The sequence below is a fragment of the Calypte anna genome, chromosome 5A (genome assembly GCF_003957555.1).
Source record: "Calypte anna isolate BGI_N300 chromosome 5A, bCalAnn1_v1.p, whole genome shotgun sequence".
Taxonomy (NCBI): Eukaryota; Metazoa; Chordata; class Aves; order Apodiformes; family Trochilidae; genus Calypte; species Calypte anna.
This window is the reverse complement of record NC_044251.1, coordinates 30,190,248-30,212,725: the sequence shown is the minus strand read 5'-3', so window position 1 is coordinate 30,212,725 and position 22,478 is coordinate 30,190,248.

Below are 22,478 nucleotides of genomic sequence, written 5' to 3'. Positions count from 1 at the left end.
AAGCTACTGCTATAAGCCCCTCAAAAGCCAGTCTCAGGTGCTTAGAGTTTCCAAAGACCTTTCTTGTAAAAAATATGGGTCTATCAGGTCAAAGACTTACATAGCCCTGTTTTGAAAACTTTTTCCATTCCACAGCTGTCTTCAACTGACCAGAGGAATATCCCATGACACACAACATCATACTCAGCTTATGAAGCTGGGGGAAGAAGGAGGAAGGGGGGGGGTACATTCATAGTGATGGCATTTGTCTTCCCAAGTTATGAATGATGGAGAAAATCTTTCATAGAGATGGCTGAACCTGCTTGCCACTGGTAATTACTTGTTCTGTTTTGCGTGAGCTCATGGCTTTTAAGTTACCTGTTAAACTGTCTTTATTAGAACCCACAAGGTTTCTCCTTTTTACTCTTCCAGTACTGTCCCCCATCACACTGAAGGGACGAGTGTGCAAGTGGCAATGTGGCTTAGTTACTGGATGGGGTTAAACCATGACAGGAGACATACAGAAAAGGCTAACAACCTTAGATGGATATCCATAGTTTTTGTTCCTGTGCACTAAGTAATTTAAGCAAGCGTATTAATTTTCTTGGTGATAGGACGCTGGAAAAGCTGATCCTCTGAAAGGTCAAGGTCTTCTGCAACTGAAGACTTTACATAAACTTATGGCCTGTCTGCATAAAATCCATGGTATGAATTAATTTCTAAAATCCAATATGCAATGTGAAATAAAAAATATTGCTAATGAGCAAAGTCTTGCCACTCAAGTAATTTCCTGTGCAAAAATTGGGAAAGTATTTATTATAGTCAGTAGTCACATTTAGTACAGACTACCATTACATCGTTACTAACACCTCTACTAAAGACTCCTTATACTCTTTGATTCTTCTTTCATAAAAAGTTTATCCTGATAACAAAATATAGGACTTACTGAAGACTCCTCAGAGATGTTTCAATTAAATTCTGTCTTCTTATATATCAACTTTGTGTGGCAGAAACAAATTCAAGGTCCTGTCCTGAAAATACTGATACAACAAGATAACTCAAGAGAGCACTCGAATGATCTCAAGTATAGTCTCCACTAGAAAAAATTAGCCTTGGCAAAATCAATTTATTTCATGTGTACTAACACTAACACATAATTTTTTTTTTTTTAAAGGAAAGAAGAAACTCGTTTTGACACAAAAAGTATGTCATCCAAACCAGCTTGTTTAGAAAAGCCAGCATTTGTCTGTTCAGAGCAAATACACGAGACATTCATGAACCTCATAGGTTGGGAAAATGCATGAATACAGAAAGATGCTTCTGTGGCCTCATAGAAAGACTGTGAAGACCGGTGATCACATTAACCTCCAGGGACCTTGAAACATGATTTTACAGCAGCTGGCCAAAATACTTTGTGCTGAGTAGAGATAGCATGTTCTTTTCTTTTAACCTTTGCATTATTAGTATTCTGTTGTTATCAGATACACTATAGTACTTCTTTTATACAGAAGACAAATATAGGCTAATGAGACATGAGTACCCATCATAGAATTAGTATTCTAATCTGTTCATGATAGTGCTAAAGTTGTAGTTGAACCTTTAGCAAAGTACATCTTTTATTCATGTTAGGACTTACTTTTTCATGTGGGATTCAGCCATTTTATCAAAACGAAAAACCTTTCAATTTGCTAATGTGAACATTTCTAAACTAGCCCTATTTTACAGGTTTTGTGAAATGATGTTAATTATGAAAAAAAATAGCTATGAAATAGGAGACTGTCACACTCTTATTTTTGCTTCCCTGACACTAAGCTGGAGTTGATAGTTTCCAGTACAGTACACGTTAATGTGGCTGTCATCATTGCTTCTGGAATAGCTTCCGAGGGGCTCAGTTCAGGCAGCAATTTATGTTGGTGCTGAGAGTACAGCCAGCACAGTTAAAGGAGACCTCCTGAGCTCTGGGGCTCTAAATCTCCAGCCACTTGACATTAGTGAACAACATCAACTCTGTTTCCATTTTCCACAAGAAGGAAAAAAATAGACTTTTTTTTTTTTAATTTTTCTTTTTTTAAAAGCTGAGAGAGAGGTATGTAGGCAACAGATACCAATGTGACCTTTCTCTGACTGACAGAAGGTTCATCATTGCATACTATACCTGTCACCTCAGTAATGTATGTAGTCTCAGCTGCCCAGTGATTGCAAAGTGAAAATTCCCATCCCTGACCTGTAAGCTGTAACCTCTGGGTGCACTGCATGAAAAGCAGCTTCACTGGTGAGCTATGCAGATGTTGACAAGGTGTGGAAAACTAATATGAAAGAAGATGAGTGTTTTCCAGCCTCTATATTCAACAATGGTCTGTGACTGGCAATTTAGCAAAAAAATACATAGATATGATAAAGGAGATAAAGAGGGGCTTTCTTTTGGAGGATGGTCTGCAAGGAATACGTTTCCATCAAGAACCTTTCCTGGGTCTGGATGCCAAGGGTTTCACATGCCTTCTGTATCTTATAAATTATTATATGGTAATTAAAATTATATGAAAATTTCTTTATTTTTTTATATGGTTTTACATTCCCAATAAATTATTTTACTATCTCTTTTAGCATTCATGGTCTAATTGTGTATAGAATATATTATTTTTTAATAAATTTACAAAGCCTAGGAAAATCCATGTGGAATTTGTACCCATAGAAGAGTTCTCATCACACAACTAATATTATGCTTTTGTCAGCTGAATGTTGGAATGGTTCCTATGTATTATCACTTGATTAAAGCGTACAGCTAGTGAATTCCCAAAGAAAACCAGAAATCACATGAGCATTTGGTAGTGTTTCATTCTGTGTTCACAAGAACACAGGTAATGAAACCAATGAGTTACAGATTTACTAAGATGCCCATATATTAAAAACAAGCTACAAACAAATACATTGCAGCTCAATTCTGGCATCATGGATATTATAAAGTTACTATATTTGGTCTGGATTTTATAATACAAATTTAATTAAGGTGCACAAGTTTCTCTTTTAGGGGGGAACTTATCTAATTTTATATTGTGATAAAGAAGGCTATTAGACTGACAAGATAAGGAGGAGGGAAATCACTTTTATTGAAGTAAGAATAAAATAATAGCGTCAGACGCTGAATCCAAGAGATAAAATATTACATCTAATAAACATGTTACATATGGGATTAGACATGGGTCCCTAGAATTACACAACAACAGAAATTGTAGAAAAATAACGTTAGTTTTGAAAAATAATTACTAGACTTCCTATCATGATTAAGAAATAAATATTTGCATTCCTATTAAAGGAACTTAAACAGAAGGAAATAACCTGCTAGTCTTTGAGTGTCAGAGATTTTGTTTTAGGTCTAAGTTAGCAAGCCCTGTTCCTGCCTGTTGTCTCATTTACCTACATGCAACTACTTCTGAAAGGACTGGATCACTTGGTGAGATCATGTTCTTAACTGATAATGCACAGTCTTCAAAGGCAGCAAAAATAGCTCTCCTGGATAGTCAACATTTCTACCTTTGAAAATCTCTCTCCGTCACTGTCCATTGAGGGGCAGGTAGCCAACACATTGCCTGTTCTTAAAAGTATAGTACAGATGTATACATACATTAATACAATTTGATGTGGCCAGCAATGCTTAATTTAACTCATAATCAAGCACTCGTGTCTGCTTCTCCCTCTTGCATCTTTCCTTATCACTGCCATTTTCTTATCCTTGCCAACATGGGGTGAAGTAGGAGCATATAAACATCCACCCCCTCTTCCATCAGCCCAACATTGTGATAGCTGTTTGTGTAATCATTGAAAAATTTTCTCAGCATGTATGAAGAACACCTTGAAATGTTACTTGAAAATAAAATTCCTTCAATAGAACCTTTCCACTACTGACTGAAAGACCACTTGTCCTAATTTTCTAGCAAGTTAGAGTAGAAATTCTAATAACTCTCACTTTAGAGATGAATGCTGAAATTTTGTCTGCTGATCTGGAGTCAAGTCAAAAAACAACAAAACCCAACAACCTACCAACGTCTCTCCCCCTCTATATGTTTTCTCAGCAATTCAGGTGTCATCCACTGAGCTTGCTACTTCTGTAACTTACATGCTCATCCATCCTACATTACAGGGCTATAAGTCTTTACAGGAAGGACTCAGGCAAAATTGTCTGATCAGCACTGAGAAAATAGTGTTGCAGGACAGCATGACAATGCATAGTGGTTGCCTCAGGATGAGTAATTCAAGCTACCCTGGTTCCCAGATGCCCATGCTGTAGGTAAGTATGTAGTTAGGGAAAGACAACAGGAAACTATCTCTCTCCCTGTTATAAGAACTCCCACAAAGTCAGTGGGAGCCTAAACATGGGCTTGTGTGTAAACTCTTTAGGTACAAAGTGAATTTGGACTCCAACATTACTTTGCACCCATGCTTACAATATAATAAAACCATAATCTCCACACCTCAGTTCTCTACAAAACTGTGATAACAATCCTTTATTTCTCCCACTCTTTGCCTGCAATTATCTATTTAGCATTCAAAACTTTTGTCTCTTCCCACGTTTTCCAGAGCCTAGCATAATGTGAACCAGATCACAGTTGGGATCTCTGGACACTACTCTGATGCAAATAATTCCAATGATAAGACAAATGCCCCAGGGGTGTTGCAAAGTTATCCTAACATCCAAACCCTATTGTAATTTTATTTAGATTTTAATACTGACTAAGAGCGTTTATCTTCTTGCCATGTGTGGACATGCAGTTAGTGCACATTGGTTAGGGGTTTCCAAGATAATGTAATGAAAACAAATCATATATCTTCTGAGAATGAGTCAGGCCCACATTTCAGCTTGATTTGATTTACCGTCACCTGTGTTGCAATGACTATTAGTCTGTTGAAATAATGAAAGAAAGGGAATAAGGGCTTTTAAGGCCAGTGTGGGAAAGTACCTGTTATATAAGTGTCTTTATTATGCATAAGAAATAAAAAAATGGTTAGAAGACTTAGAGCACTGAAAAATAAATATGTGATGCCTCCTCTGAAAAGGGACTATACTTGCCTTGGCGGATGTCAGTGTGGATTAATCTGATAAATCTGGTATGGCTTTAGTCTTGTCCATACTCAAGATGACTCAGGTGCATGGAAGCAAGTAAAATCCCACTCAGCTCTTATCTCATACCAGGTTCGGATTGGTTGTGCCTGATACCCCGTCCTGCAGCACAGAAAAAATTCCAAATTCAGATATAGGTTGATGTTTTTTAGCAGTTATCACTGAGGTTTAAATTAAAAAGAACAATCTACATACTTCTGACTAGTGGAAGGACCAGCTCTCTCATTTCTAATGGGTGGTCAGGCTTTGATACAGGCTGTAATACTAAGGAAGTTTGATAACTTTCTGTACAAAAAAAAATTTTGAGCACAAATTAGGAAACAGTGATGGTTTTCCGGGGTATATAATAAATATTAACTGCTTTGGCAAAAATTCTACCTGCACTTCCTTTCACATATACATCCCCCCTAACACTCAGTTGTGCCACCACTCCCTCCATACACTGTTTTTTTTGTTTTGCAGCTGGACCTGGAACTGAAAACTGTGTCTGCTGGCACTCTATTTTGCTGGGTGTTTTTTGTTGTGGATATGCTCTGAACTGCTGGATTACCTGCTGCTCTCGAGCACAGATAACAAGGTAATGTAAGAAAAGATTTCAAAGGAGACACACAGACATGTTGTCTCATACCTTTTCTGTGCCTCATTATTTAAAGTCTGAGAGAGAGATGTGGGGGGGAAAAAAGCTCTTCACAGGTCCCATGAGGCTGCTAAGACATCAGCTCGTGAATATTTCACAAGTGTATCTCTGTCCTGCAACACTGCTGTAGAGTTACCTTCAGTTCAAAGGTAAGGACAACAAGGAATGTTGTATATTTAATTATTGTGCCAAGCACAAAAGCTTAATTTTTGCATTGTAAAGCCCTCTGTTTTTTTATTTGGAGTGATTAACATTTCAGTGATAATGAAATCCATTTTTATTCTAAAGATAAAATCAATTTATGCTCTCAGTATGCTACATCTTCTCCACATCTGGTGAATCTCTAACCTGTCATCTACTGTGGAAAGCTGAAGACTGTTTTTAAGTGCCTCTAAATGCCAAATGGCAAGGCTCCTTGCCCTTACTGTATCTTACTCTACTTTACAATACCATCTTCAGTATAACTGATTTGATTGTGCTTGCCATAACTTAACTATTGAAACACATGTCAATATTGCATCCCTGCTGCAAACTGTGCTGTAGTTCTGTATTTGAAAAATTTTCTAATTGGATGGTCCAAGATACTGATCAGAATATTTTGCTCATTTGCTGTGGTGACTGTGACTGCTTTATCTCCAAATTTTGGGAAGCCTTGTTTATTCCTTTTGACAAGAGTGTATTTTCCCTCTCAGTTACCTTTTTTCCTTCTGACCCCTTGCACATCCCAGAAGGATTTGCCTTCCTCCCTTCAGGTGGCTCTGCTTTCATCAGCTAGGTCTGTGAGTGAAAAACTCACAAGAAGAGAGGGGGGTTGTAAACTTGCACTCACGAAAGAGAAAGGGAAGCAAGAGAAACAATATACAGGAAAAGAGCAATAAAGAGCAAAATGCAAAATACAAATTGCTTTTACCCTTCTTGACAAAGTAAAATGGCATCAGCATGCATTGGAGTGCTTTGTGAGATGCATGTTGTTACAGTCTTGTGTTTTCAGTTAGCTGATTCTGTAATAAAAATTGTTGATACTGGCAGCATCGCATCATTGTTCTTAGCAAGAAAAAACAATTTGGCCTATTGTTTCCAGAAACAGTTTTCTCCTATAAAAACAATATAGTTGTTTAACCCAAATATAAACACATATGATGTCAATAATTGTATATACACTACAGACTGTTACGTGATCTTTAAGAGCTATCAGTTGCTAACAGATAAATTCTACATGGATGGTTCCACTCATTTATTACCAAGAGTAAAATGTACATAGCTGTTGTTTGCTCTGTGTGTTCTCTGAAGCAGGACATGTTGCTTTTTATAGGCACCAATATCTGCTCTTGGAGAGGCAGAAACTTGTGTCCGTAGGGTTTAATGCACTGTTGGTGCTGCTACTTTCTTGCTGCTGACTGCCTGCAGCTCAGTGATTTTGGGGAGTACATAAAGAGTGCATTCAGAGTTGGAATTAATTATGAACTAAAAAAAACCCCAACCTTATCCTCATCTCAGCTCTAAAAGTGATGTCCTCATTGGTGTCAGTCAAGTGACTCTTTTCTGTAGTGAAATGAGGCAACCAGGTGCCACTAATTGCCAGGTAATGGGCGTGAGCTTGTGTCAAGCCCACCTGTGCCTGATTAGGGCGGGCCCCCAGTGCGCATGAGCAGGACCAGGGGGCCAATAAAAGGTGAGTCCTGAAGCACAGGCTCAGCTCATTCCTGAGCACACCTGCAGAGAGGTCAGTTGCTTCTCTCAGCAATGCACTACCTTCATTGCGCCACTAGTGCTCATCGCCCTTAGGGTGAGGCTCTGAGGAGTCTCGAACCCGCGGCCTCGTCATTGCTGTACTGTGTGCTAGCCGGCTGCGCCACTCAAGCCTTGCCCTAATCAGGCACAGGTGGGCTTGACAAGCTCACGCCCACTACCTGGCAATTAGTGGCACTTGGTTGCCTCATTTCACTACAGTTTTCTGTCCTAATTTACTATCTGTTGAACAGAGATGTTAATTTTTGATTTTTGATTGTTGAGAGGAAGGCTTTGATAATGCAGTAGTTAACGTCAAAGCTGCACAGTTCTCCAACTTAGTTGTCAGCTGGAGGTCAGTATCCTCTGGGTCAGCAGATTATTTGAATAGTTATCTCCTGACTTCTTTTTTTGTAAAGATTACTCATTCACAAGGACCTCAGAATTTCTCCTCATAAAGCAGCAGGATTGTAAATGCCCTGATGACCTTGTATCATACTCACAGTGTTAGTCAAAAGTCACTAAGTGAGTTGGAGGCAATTTTCCTCCTTGGCATCCTTGTCCTCCTCGCTCCTGCCTGGCCTGCACTCTGCCACATGGTCACCACGGTGGACACAGATGCTGCCTATAACTTGGGAAGAGAGCTAAAAATGCTTTAGCAGGCTGAGTGAAGTAAGCTCTGGAAAAGCAGTGTAGGTCATGAAGAAGAAAGCATAATCTTGTGCACACAACATATTTATTAATTTGACTGCTTGCAAGCCATCAGGAATTCATAAGAACTTACAGAAGGGAGCTGTACAAAGCTTTGTTCCTCAAGACTGAAAAGAGAAGCACACATTCTTGTACAAGTGCTGTGGCACCCAGCTCCTGGGCCTGTGGACTTAGTACTGACATCCCAGAATTTTTACAAATCTGTTCAGACCAGAATAAAATTAAGCATTGCCCCATACAATCTGACTACATCCAACACTGAAATATTTTATGGTCACTGGAGTCTTGTCATTCATGAGGCCACAGAAAATGAGATGTAATGCTGATGATCAGAGTGTTCTCAATGCATTGGACATCTTTAGTACAAATTCTCTGGAGGTTCTTAATTGTCTTAATGGAATACAATGGGAACCTGAATACTGTTACTTATGAAGATGAGGGTTGTGTATTATAAAGAGAAATAGATTTTTCTTGTGATATCTACTTAGATTAGTAAGTCTAAAATTAGCGATTGAAAGATGAGCTCCCACATTGTAACTAAAACAGGCTAACTGCATCTTGAATTAAATTGGAAGACTGTGGATGGTATGAGAGAAATACCTTACAACTTCTTTAAAATACCTCACTTACATATAACATAACAGCAAGGCATGGAGGGAGTTAACATGGCATTAATTCTATAGAAGAGATAGGAGTTGACTGTTTAATAGTTTCTGTTTAACGCTAGGCCACACAGACAAAGGCTCCTGTGAATTATCTGGAGAGCTGTTAGGGAAGGAAAGATATTAATTGGTCTGATGCAAAGCGGGAGGGACACGGAAGAAAAGGAAAATGAAAAGGGAGTACAGAAAACCACAGTTGTAGCTATCTGGTTGATCTGAGCATTATTTTGGATTACTCATCATTGCAAAATTTTACTTTATTGGCTGAAACAGGTTTGGGAGTGCTATTGATTTTTTGAGAAAGGGATCATCAGTCTTTTATTATAAACTCTTGATTTATACTAGTTTCAGTTCATTGGTTCCTGAGGGAGAATGTTGAATTGATTGGTTGAGCTCTAGGTTTGGGGGGGCTTATTATGGATTTGGGTTTTTTTTGGTTTTGTTTTTTTTTCTTTTTTTTCCACTCTTTTTAGCTCTTTATTTTATTATTGTTTCTTTTTTTTTTTTTTTTTTTCTCTGTTTTCCTTTGGCTTGTTGGTCTGATGTGATCAATGAAGGGATTTTGAAAGCTGCTATTCAAAAGTATCTCAGTGTTATCTAGCTTTTATTCGTACCACTTAAAGAAAAAAATGTTTTTATCTATAGTCAAGACTTTATTTGAGAAGCTGGGATTTGATCTTCCAAGAATGTCTATCTTTGGCTAAATCCTAATCATTGCAAAGAGATAACTCCACTCTAAACCAATGTAAATGTGTCCCAACTACTTTACAGTGTAATGTATTGGACACAACATCAGTGATTTAAATCAGAAGAGAGAGGGTCATAAACCTTACTTCCCATTCTTATACAATCATTTCTAAATAAAATTTAAAAATAAATTTAAAAAATCATAATGTTTTATCTAAAACAGTTTTATATACGATACAAATACTAAAGAATCTACCATTGCTGGCATCACATTTTTCATCTCCAAAATAAATTTTTTCTCTCTAATGCTTAACAAATGTTTTAGTGGGGATGAAAAGTCCACACCTCACTGGAAATTCTCACTACTGTTCATTTTATAAGCAGGAGTAATTTCATATCCCTGCTTGAAAAAGGCAGAGGTCTTCAAGTAAATATGGCCAAAAGTGTGATGATAGTGTCAGCAGTCTCAGTAACTGCTCAGTGTGCTGTCATGTGCTCTATTCAGGAATTACTATGAACAGTGGCTAGAGATATGTGACAGAAGTTCAAATCTCGGGTTGTGGCAGAGTAAAGATTATTGAGTTAGTTAGTTTAGTAAAATGCCTTGCAAAATGTACCAGAGCATGGGTCCTTCTGGTTGCAGGACTGTACAGACTATTCCTGGAATTTTGTTCCTTTTTCTCTTTCCCATTCTTATAATAAAGGGACTAGGGAAAGGAAGGGGGAGAAACAATCTCTCCAACAATACCATAAACAAATCATGCAGAATAATGATGTAGGCTCTTCTCTGATGCATCACCCTGCTTCCTTTGATTCTGATAGTCCTATTAGTAATGTTGCCATTGGTATGTGATTTATTTAGGGGCTTTGTGTTTGCAATTGAGCTGTGCAGCATGCAGCTTGCTGTGATTCATACTAAGGGATACGGTTGAGTACATCTGAATAGTGTAACCCTATGGAATCTGGAGGCTATGTGCTGTAACTTATGTATCTTCTTCGGGAGAATTATAGTACAACTCAATTTGATTTTTACCTGACGTTTCACCTATTAAAATGAGATATTTAAAGAGGGGGGAATTTGCAGCTGCTGGCTTCTCAGAAAAGATCAACTGTTTCTGTAATTAATACGGAAGATAACAATTTATAATAATGAAACACCCATAATATACTTCAAGAAAGCAGCTTGTTGTTATAATTAGAACTAGAATCAAATTGTTCTGATGGCAAACGCCATTTATTGAACTCCACGAAGGGAGCAGCTTCAGAAAGAAAATAACACAAGTGGGAAAATTTCAGAAATTAGTATATGACATGTAAAAATGTCTGATGGGAAAATCCCACAGCTGAGCTTTCTGAGGTTCCATCTCACAAAGAATACAGAATGGAAACCAGTGGGCTGATGAACTGAGGCTGTCTGGTTTTGATGGCAAAGAACATGGATCTGCAATCGAGTCCTTACACAGTCACAGATTTGAGACAGGGGCATGAAGACAATCGGCTTGTCAGGAGATTGTATTATGTCATTTCCACTATGGTACCAGAACACAAGGTGAAAATTCATCTCCCATTCCTCTGTGTCATTTGTTATTGTTTCAGTCTACCCTGGAGAGCTAAGACAAACGGCCTGCACTCCCCACTGATGTTTCTTCCAATGATTTCTCTTGTGTGCCTCTACAAACATTGGCTATTTACCATGTGGGAGCCTCATGTGTGAATCTGCATCTTTGCTCAAATTTGGCCTTCTGCTTCTGATGAATTAGAGCTGTTGATTGGTGATTTCTCAAATCTTCATTTCAATGATGAAGTCTGTAATTATTGGCTGCAGAACCTTGGGGTTTCAGACTGGTTTATTTTTCCTTGGGATTTGCTTTCTGTGCTATGTTGTGCTGTAGGAGACACAAGAGAGAAAAGTGAGACTCCTTCTCTGCTGTTCTTATCAGTAAATCCTGTGTTTATTCTGCCAATGAATCCATATTTCACAGGTTAAGAAATACAGGAATACAAAAGTGAAATAAAATTTGGGACTGTGAACTTGACCAATCTGTGTCAGTAGCTGAGGGATTACTGGAGTAAAATGAAGTGCACAGTATCAACTGGAGGAGCAAAACAAAATGCAAAAGAAACAAAATAAAACAAAATATGTTGATACTGTTTCATTGCTTTAGTTTCTGCTAATTAATAACAAAACCCTTGTCTGAGACTGATGATGAAGCTCTCAGCATTTTATTGTGGAGCATATCCAAACATGTTTTGTCTGGGAGGCTGGGCAACTTCTCCCCCTTTTCATGCCATGGGAGGCTTAAGCATTAGGCATTGCGAGCAAGGTGGAAAAAATTCAGTCCCTTTGTCCTCCTCTTTTTCCTTCAAATAAAGCTACCCTTGTAAGATAGGTCTGAACCTCATCAGTGTAAGAATATATGGAGAGCCAGGGAAAATAATCTGTATTCACCAGCAGAGAAAATCTGCTCCAGTATATTAGACTGAAGGCTTGGCTGAAAGGAAATGCTTCATTTCAAATTTGGAGTAGCAGAAGGCTGTTTATTAATTCCTTCATATGTTTTAAAAATAGTTTTTAGCATCATGCCTACTTTGGGCTAGAACATTGCAATCAATGCAGAGAGTTCATTGTCACAGATAACAAGATATGCTTCTATAAATATATTGCCAACAAAAGGAGAGCTAAGGAGAATCTCTATCCCTTATTGGATGCAGAGGGAAACATACTTATCAGGGATATGGAGAAGGCTGACGTACTTAATGATTTCTGTGCCTCAGCCTTTAGTAGTAGGACCAGTTGTTCACCAGGTACCCAGTCCCCTGAGCTGCCATACAGGGATGGGAAACAGTTTGTAGCCCACATAACCCAAGAAGAGATGGTTAATGACCTGCTGCACCACTTAGACATACACAAATATATTAGGCCAGATGGGATACAACCAAGGGTATTCAGGGACATGGCAGAAGTGCTCACCAAGCACTCTTCATCATTTACCAGAATTCCTGGGTAACCAGGGAGGTCGCAGTAGGCTGGAGGCTGGAAAATGTGACCCTCATCTACAAGAAGGGCCAAAAAGGGAACTACAGTCTGACCTGGTTACTGGGGAAAGTAATGGAGCAAATCATCTTGAGTGCCATTATGTAGCACGTGTGGAACAAACAAGCAATCAGGCCCAGTCAGTATGGGTTCCGGAATGTCAGGCCCTGCTTGACAAACTCAATCTGCTATGGCAAGGTGACCTGTTTAGTGGATGGAAAAGGTTGTGGATGTTTTTTATCTGGACTTTAGTAAGGCTTTTGACACTGTTTCCCTCATCAATTTCCAGGAGAATCTGGCTGCATATTGGCTTAGTGCAGTGTACTCTTCATTGGGTAAAAAGATGGCTGGATGGTCTGTCCCAGAGAGCTGTTTTGAATGGAGTTAAATCCATCCGGTGGTCAGTGGTGTTCTCCAGGGTTTGGTGCTGAGGCCAGTTCTCTTTAATAACTATCAATGAACTGGACAAGGGGATCGAGTACACCCTCAGCAGGTTTGCAGATGACACTAAGTTGGGAAAGAGTGTTGGTCTGTCTGAGGCTAGAAAGGCTCTGTGTCTGGATCTGGACAAACTGAATCAGTGGGCTGAGGTCATTGGATGAGATTTAACAAGGCCAAATGTCAGGACCTACACTTGGGTCACAACAACCCTATGCAACAAAACAGGCTTCAGGAGTAGTGGCTGGAAAGTTGTCCAGAGGAAAAGGATCTGGGGGTGTTGACAGAATAACTTGATGAATATCAGCCACCAGTATGCCCAGGTGGCCAAGAAAGCCAACAAACATCCTCACTTGTATCAAAAATAGTCTGACCAGCAGGACTAAGGGAGTGGTTGTCTCTCTCTATTCTGCATTGGTGAGGAACACACCTAGAGTACTGTGTTCAACTTTGGGCTCCTCACTACAAGAAAGACAATGAGGTACTGGATCATGTCATGCGAAGGGCAAGAAAATATGGTGGAGAGTCTAGAGCACAAGTCTTATGAGGAGCATCTGGGCACCGGGAGTTGTTTCACCTGGAGAAAAGCAGGCTGAGGGGAGACCTCATTCTCTGAAAGAAGGTTGTACCTAGGTGAGTGCTGATCTTTTTTCCCTAGTAACACGCAACAAAAAAATAGGAAATGGTCTCAACTTGCACCAGGGGAGGTTTAGATTAGATATTAGAGGAAAAGTCTTCATTGAAAGGGTAATTAAACACTGGAATAGGCTGCCCAGAGAGGTGGTTGAATGGCCATTCATGGAGGGGTTTAAATGACATATAGATGAGATGCTTGGGAATATGTATTATGAACTCAGCTTGGTAGATTTAGGTTATGGTTGGTAGAACTGGGTTATGGTTGGACCCAGTGACCTTGAAGGTCTTTTCCAAGAGCATATGTACTAATACTACAGAAGAGAAATACCTGCTTTGGTTATAGCAGATTACTTTTGTAATGCATTTTTTAAACACATTTTCCAGACACAGCTTAGGATCTTCAGCAGGTTTTTTTTGTTTGTAAAATTTTTAGAACATAAAAACATTAATGGAATTTTTGCATGTTGCTACACTTCTACTTTAAGTTTCAAATTTTCCTTCAGCACTTTCGTAGATGATAGAATGGGACTCTGTTTCTCTGTTTAAAATGAAGATACAACATTCCTGAAACTCCATCCTGCATTCAGGTGGCCCTGAATCTGAGAGACACAAGTGAAGACCAAAACTCCATGATCACTGAGAAAGGTCAAGATGCTTATGCCAGAAGGCAGAGCAAATGTATTTCAATGCTTAGATGAAAACTGGCTAAACAGTTAAACATCATCTTCGAAATGGCTTTCCAGCTTCCTAGAGTGCAGGATAATAATTGATCCTATGATAAACTTAACAGAATTGCCCTGTTTGCCTTTTTGTACTAAACTATTTTTGATGTAATTTTGATTTAGATTAATTTCTTCTGCTTCATCCAGATATTTACTTGCTAAATGACCCTTGTCATCATGGTATCTGCATGTCTCTGTCACACAAATGAATTGCATCCATAAGCTCTCCAGTGAGGGTAGGGGAATATAACCCCATTTCTACAAATGAGCAAAAAGCTAGAAGTGATACTCTTGTCTATTCTCTGAGTTTCTCAAAGGAATAACATATCCTTCTGAATCAGACTTCACACCTAGACAGGAACTCAGAAGGGAGTGTTGTCACAACCATCTCTTTAAGGGACAAATATCCCTCATTATGTATAGGGTACAAATGACTTTCCTGAGGTTACAATGGAAATTGGTGACTGAAGACAGAATTGAACCAAGGTCCCTTGAATACTGTATTCAGTGATGTTATCTTTCCTTCTACAATTTCTGTGTAACAGTTATTTAGATAATAATGTGATTATTCTTTTCTTTTTTCCTGTTGTTTTTAACACATTTCATGCTCCAGGTTCACTGTATCTCAAGAAAGCATAACATATTTATAAAGCCATATAATATATAATGATCCTGGAAACAGTATTGTTGTCCATGATGTATGAAGCAGAAAAAACAGAGTTTGATTTTCATAAGCTCTAATGACCCTCTTGGGCAGCTGGAAATGTACATTGTTTGAGATAATCAGACAAACCAATTCCATTATAAAAAGATGCATTGTTTCTATTTTATGTTTTCACAAGCATTTTGTCTAATTATTGCTGGCATTTCCAACCATATTGTGAAGTTTTTCAGGGGGAAAAGAAGGAGTTTATCTCCATTAGAACTGGAAACAAACTGATGCTAACTGGTTTTATAAACTGAAAAACACTAAAATAAAATGAATGCATTAGAGCAATTAGGAAGAATTATAACAAAATCTGTCTTGCCTACATTTTCCTTGTTAAAAAAAAAAACAAAACCAAAGTACCAAAGATTACCATCCAACACTATGACTCTGTTGTTCTTTAAAAGCACACTGAATGTTTTTCATTAAATTATCTAGCACAGGAAATATGCTGTTGTTAAACTCTTTCATATTCCTAGCTGTTGAAAGATGTTTAAATGTTGAAGTGACATACAATCATTTAGGATTCAATTATTCTATTCCTAGTTATCTTTATAGATATAAACTTGGATTAAAATACCAGACAGCATTTAACAGCACGGAAATACTGTTCTTTGTCTAGTGGTGGTGGTGGTGGTTTGAGGTCAGTGCTATGATATTTTCAAGGTCAGATGCAATGACCCTTTTCTAAAGTGAAAGAGGATTCAATAGTTATTGACTAATCAGTATATTATTGGTTAATCCCACAGAGTTTGTAAATCATGTTGAGAGCTTGATCACAATGGTATTATGCCAATGAAGAGCACTGTTATTAATTTCTATTACTTGGAGAGGAATTCCCATGCCCAAGAGTACACCTACCTGCTTCCTGCTGCTGGTGAGTGTGCTAGAACCCTTCTGCCACACCATTCCCCCCTGGCACCTGAGAAACTGTGTTGCTATCACTAGCTCAAAAAAGGGACCAGTAGAAGTGGAGCTTTAAAACTATACAAATAAGTAAGGCTGACCACAGGTTTACCTCTCCTGAAGTTGCCAAGGACATATCAGGTAATGTCTTGAGACATTTCTGGTTGTTGTGCAGTCTGGTTCCTGATCCTCTCAAGAGCTTCAAATGAAACAATAATTTCTGAGTAATGATTTTTCCTAGGTTTTCTATTGTTTTTCTACAAACAAATGTGCTAACACCAGTTAATATAAGTGAAACATGCTGCTAGCTTAAAAGTAAGGGCCATGATTCTGACTGGAGTAAACCTGATGAAAAATCTATTAGAGATAATGAGTTTTCTTGATGTCAGCTGTAACACTGCCCATCTCCTTCAAAAAAGGCTGCCAAGCTCATTTATCAAAAATATTCTGAAGATGCTGCAGTCAAATACAACTATAAGAAAAGGAAATAATCTGTGTTTTCAAACACAATTACAATGTACCCATAAATCTTGTGAAATTTCTGTTACACAGGACACACAAGACTGAGAGTTAAGACAGTTGAAGATATGTTAGTTTGGTTAAAGATTAGTTTAAAAAAAACCCCAAATCCAGTTGTTTGTTATTTTTTGCTTGGTTTGGTTTTGTTTTCACAGTAAAAAAGTTGATTGTGGTTTATTTTCCTAGAAGGAAAAATGGAAACAAAGTTTCCATTTCTTGGAATCTACCCAAATTATTTCTGAGACTTTTGACAACTTAAGTTCCAGTTCTTAAGCAGTCCATCAGGTTACTATATGGGGGGAATGTATAGGATAATTCCTTGATAAGTCTTGATAGATAAATTTTTCCAGAATAAAATTGTGGATTAGAGCACTTCAAATTGAAGTATTTTCACTCGAGGATATCTAAAAATTTCATTTTATCATTTCTAAATAGAAAGTGCTGGGAAAAAGAAAATCAAAAAAATGTTTGACATTTTGATTTTTTCTTGACTTATGGCAAAATCAAGTGTAAAAATGCTGCCTTATCACTTGGGGTGAATATTTGATTTTTTTTTATCAACTGAACAATGAAAATCTTAAATTGAGTGCTAATTATTGAAAGTTTCATATTTTTTTTCTGTATCCTTCCAGAATTATATTAAAAAGAAATTACAGATTTGGGAAAGAAAGTAGTAGAATATAAAATTATGAAAGTAGAAGTCTAATATTTTGTTCCATGTTTTGCTTTTTTTTTCTACCTTAGGTAATGTACTGTGTATGAAGCATAGTTTAAAAAAAAAACAAGACAATAACAAAGCTCCCCCTGATTGATTCTTCGAAGACAGCAGACAACACAATTTTAGTAAATATAATATTTATAGGACCTTGCAATTAATTTACAAAAATTTTATATCAAAAATGTATGCTGATGATTTTAGTCTTTAGGGACAACAATTGTCTCCTCAGTCATGTTTTCATATACTAAAGGCAATTATTGTTGCTTCTAGCTGTAATAAAAAAATAACCAAAACAGATAGAAGTGTCTTGGTAGAAATTGAGCTGAAACTCCCACTGTGGAAATAATCAGAAAATTAAAAGCTCTGCAATCTTGCAAATAACATTGCAATTTAATATTATTGGAACATAACATTATTATCTCGTTTTATAGGGAACACAAACATAAATATGTTTTCAAATAACACTGATCTTATGGCTTCACTTTATTGGCTAACAGGAAAAAAATAAAAAAGGAAAGAACAATAACTTTTTGCATATAAAAAAATATGCTGGGAATTTGTGAAAAATTATCAACAGTGGTAAGATTACATTCCTGTTACTATTACCCCAGCATTTTCTCTACTGACCTCAGTCTCTAAAATACCTGAGACATGGCCCAGGAATAAAAAGGACAGCTGAAAACTCAGAACAAAGAAGGCACCAAATAGTTTGGTGGTGTCCAACTTTGCTTTAGTGTTTTGTCTTAATTTATAAGTGGGGTACCTCTTTGCCTCTCTCTTTTCTTTTTTTTTTTTTTCTTTTTTCCCTAATGATAGTCTTGTATGAATAATGAGCACATGACTATGCTTTCCTCTCAAATACTCTCTTGCACCACCAAGACTTTTCTTCCTTAAGGATAAATGTACTTTTCGGTGTATTTCTGCCTTCAAGCACATTAAAACACCTCATCAGCCATAATGGACAGAATTCTAATCTTCTGGACATGTGAAAGAAAAAAATTATACAGCATCCTCAGATTTCAACTGCTGCCATATTTAGTAATTAATAAAACCTTGAGAGGAATTTGAATCACACTTATGATGGTGCCAAACAACAAATTTGAGATTTTGAACCCAAAATAAAATGATCCAGGCTGTGGCCTTTGTTGATGAAGCTAGTTCCCAAGGTAATGCAAACTAAATCCTATCCTGCCAATTAGTATATAAACTTTATGGGTCATTTGTTTCACCTGTATCCCACTGTGTCATAATTCTCCATCCTGTCAAAAACATACAGACTTTAGGATCAGGATCACGTGAGCAAGTCTGGAAGGCAATAGGAAACAAACTGAAACACACTTGATCATCAAATCAAAGTCAGCCATTTCACTTTAGCATTTCATGCATCGTGCGGTGAAAAAAGAATGAATCCTTTGAAAACAAATCAGAACAGTACTTATGCAGGTAGGATTATGTACGAAAGAATAAGCCAGCTGAGAAGGATGTTAAACTGCAACACTTTAAGCACTACTCCAAAGTGTTTAGGCAGTGTGCTGTGGTAATGGGATCAGAGTGTCTTCAGGACTTACCTTCTATCAGCTTGAAGTTACCAGCCTTCAGCTGAAGCACAGTGGCTGCATACATGCTTTTATTTCACACTTTATAATGGCTAGGTTTGCTTCACTGCTGGGAGGGAAAGTGTGTCCAAGTGGTTATCTTATCTCAGTTTACAGGGGTGTGACTTTTATCACCAAGGGGGTAATTACTAATTTAATTGCCAGTGCTCACAACAACTTTTTCCAAGAACTATAGTTAGGTAGAAATTCCTTCTACAGTAGTGGTCACTGCATCTTCTTCTCCTGAAATATTTTGTGGGGGAAATCAAGGAAAAATAGCTATTTTTACTGGCTTTAATCTTGAAAATACAGAATATCTAAGAATTTATAATACCCAAGGAGGTTTCTTACATGATGAGAGTTGAAACAAAAGTCAGCAGCGTGAGTCTAGACCCACCACTTTTGTAGTGGGAAGATCTAGATTTGAGGGAAGGTAAGGATGCATGTGAACAAAAAAGATGCAGATAAGGTCCTTCTAAGAGACCGTGGAAAGAGTGAGTTAAAAAAAAAACCAAACAACCAAAACAACAAAAACAGGTGGAAGTAATGAGCAACAGAAATTTACTCCTGTCACCTTTATCTGGGCATGAACATTTTTAGAAGGATGCCCAAACCTACTCCTAAAGCAAAATCGGTTTGGGAAAGGAAAAAAGTATCTTCTGTTTCAGGTTTAATTTCCCAGTAACTGGCAATACCTACAGGCATCACTGCCTAATATCTGACAGCATCTAGCATCTAAATATGATAGATAAGAGTCTGGCAGACAGGCAGGGGACTCCCTCCCTCTGTTTATTCATGTGAAATTGGGAGGAGAGAAAAACCTCCACAGGATTTCTGACCCTCTCTTTCAGCTCCACCCCTGTCAAAAGCTGAAACTAATGAGCTGGAAATAGGAAATGTGCAAAATAACTGACACTTCCCTATCTGAACTGCATTCCTTAAGAGTTGTTTTTTTATTACTAGATAAATGCTTTGACATGTGTATTTATGTGAAGTCTGAATGTGATTTAGATACTACCTTCCTGCTGAGTTAAGAATATTTGCTTCCTACTTAAACCAATATGTTTATATAAAGAATCTTTAGGTTTTAAAATGCCCTTGGCTTCCAGCTTCATAAATGGGTAACCTTTGTATATGGAACGCATTGTTCACTCCATTTGTTATTAATATAATGTAATATTTCCCTTTTGCTCTGCTCCATTCTTTTCCTAAGGAGTCTTTTTACTGTAGCAGGCTTGCGTGAAAAATGTGCATATGCATGTTTTCAAGAGGATGGAAAAGGCTGATTCTCAGAGATTTTGCTTAGAGATGATGTCCACCAATCTTGCTTAAACAGCAAACAAAGGGTCTTTGTTGCTCTTGCAGCGAAGTATTTTGAGAGGTAGGACATTTCTTTTGTTCTGTGTTTTTGTGCATAGTACAATAAGGATAGAAGTTGTGGATGTTGCTTTGATATAAAGAATAAATGGCAATGTCAGTGTGCAGACAAAACAATTTAATTCATGGCTTTTATTTAAGAAGGCCTCATAACTGAGCTCTGTACTTTCATGGGTGAATTCCTTGACTCACTGCTCCTTGGTTATTCATGTTTAACTCAGGTAAGGCTTTGCTCAACTGAAGCTTTCTTTAAAATCAGTGAGCACTTGTGTAAAAATATATAGACTTGGCTCCAAATTCTTTACTTTTACATTGAAAAATACATTACTATTTTGGGGTTTTCTGATCAGGAAACACTTGGAAAACAGCCAGCAGTTAGAAGCCATGATTTGAAATTTCCAACCAAAATCGGGGAAACTTTTTCATGAAATTCATCTTCTTAATAAATTCATTAATATAATGCAGGCTCATCCCTTCTAGAATGAGTTCTTCTGAATGCAGATGCATATAACAGGATATTTGGGTTCCTGTCATCAATGTCACTGACATATGTGATCGAAGGTTTTTGCTTAATGCAAGTGATCTGCAATGCAAAGTTTTGAAGGCAATTAATTTTTCTTTTTAATTTGAACTCACATTCAATTAAGTGAAACCAAATTGCTCACAGCCTTTCAGCCAATTAGGCTTAAGTTTTTGTTTTGTTTGTTCTTCTTCCCTTTTCATCCCCACCCCCTCAAGAAATATTCGGTCCTCGGACTCTATAATGAACATAGCCCAAACTGTCAAAACACGTTTCTGGGTCTTAAGGTTTCAGACAGCAAACCCTAAGCACCAGATCCACAGCAAAGCAGATGAGCCCTTTGGAAAACACACAGCTTTTGGGTTTGGGATCCATTCTTGTGGGTGCCACAGCCTTGGGGTGACTGAAAGTAGTGTGGTAGCAAGAAAGACCTTTGTGCTGAGGACACAACGGCATTCACTGCTGAGCTGAATCAGACTGAAAAGGAACTGTCGAGTGCTGTGTCTGCCATAATTAACCTTTTCCAGGTTTTCTTCTCATCTTTTAACCAAGCTTCCTCACAGGCTATTATGCCCTAAGGCCCAAAATGATATAAAGCTGTGATGATGGAGCACTGACCTCTCCACTCTGCTTGGATCTTACCCATAATATTTTGAGTGCTGGAGATCTGAGCGTTTGCTAATATTTTCATACCTTTGTGACAGGAAAAAAAAAAACAAACCCTCTTGAATTGTCTTTTACATATTTCCACAACAATGGATGTTAAATTATATTTATTGGGGTAGGGGTGGTGTTCCAGGGCTCATTTTTAATATAATATTTAGAACAATAATTCATTCAAACTGCTCCCCTGTGGTGAAATAATGAAAAGTAACTGAAAAGAGCTCCAAGTGTAACTTCTGAGTAAAGGATTATTTTAAAGTATTTCTTTTCTTGTCATAGCTTCAAATATTTGTAAAATAGAATTTGTTGGCCTGTCTAGAGTTATGAATTATGAAGTTAGCTATAGAGGATCCCTGAATAAGAACCTTTACAGTTTATGTACTGAGTCCACAGAAACAGCATGATATTGAGCAGGACATTAGTCAGAGATCTTAATTCTATAAAAAGTATTTCACTGGTATCTGAATCTATAAACTAATTAAAAATATTATTTGTGAAGGTTTCATACAGAGGGATATAAGAAAAGTGGTGGGAGTAATTTTTTTTTTAAATGAAAAAAGATGACCTGGTTGACATGGAGAGGTCTCTATATACATACATGATTGTAAATCACCAATTCCCAATTCCAATAAATTTCACATAAATTTAGAGCAACAGTCTCACTAAATAAGACCTTAGAAAGCTCAAAAATTCCATGTCTGCTTCAAGAAACACTACGAAAAAATGTTTCAAAGTGAAGAAATGCAAATCTGTCCACTGAGGGTTTCCTGTTGTTTATAATATAATAGTTAATACTTGGTTAAATACTTGATTAAAAAAATCAGTCTTTAAGTTCACACAAACTGTTTGCCAGAGCCATTAATGTTGTCATGTAATAAACTCTGTCAATTTTTGCAACAAATCCATTCTCTTAAACCTTTTTGTAAGGTGAGTGCAGAAAAACACTGTCATAATCACATTGCTTCACTTTTTAAATCCCTTCCCTGACTCCTTTTACCACTACATCAAATAAAACTATTGGTGTTCTTATTCTGAGCTTGAGTGTACGTTAAACTTCCCATATGTGAGCAATAATATTCATGTTCACATCCACACAGTTTTGTGAATCTGGGGTATCAGTTATT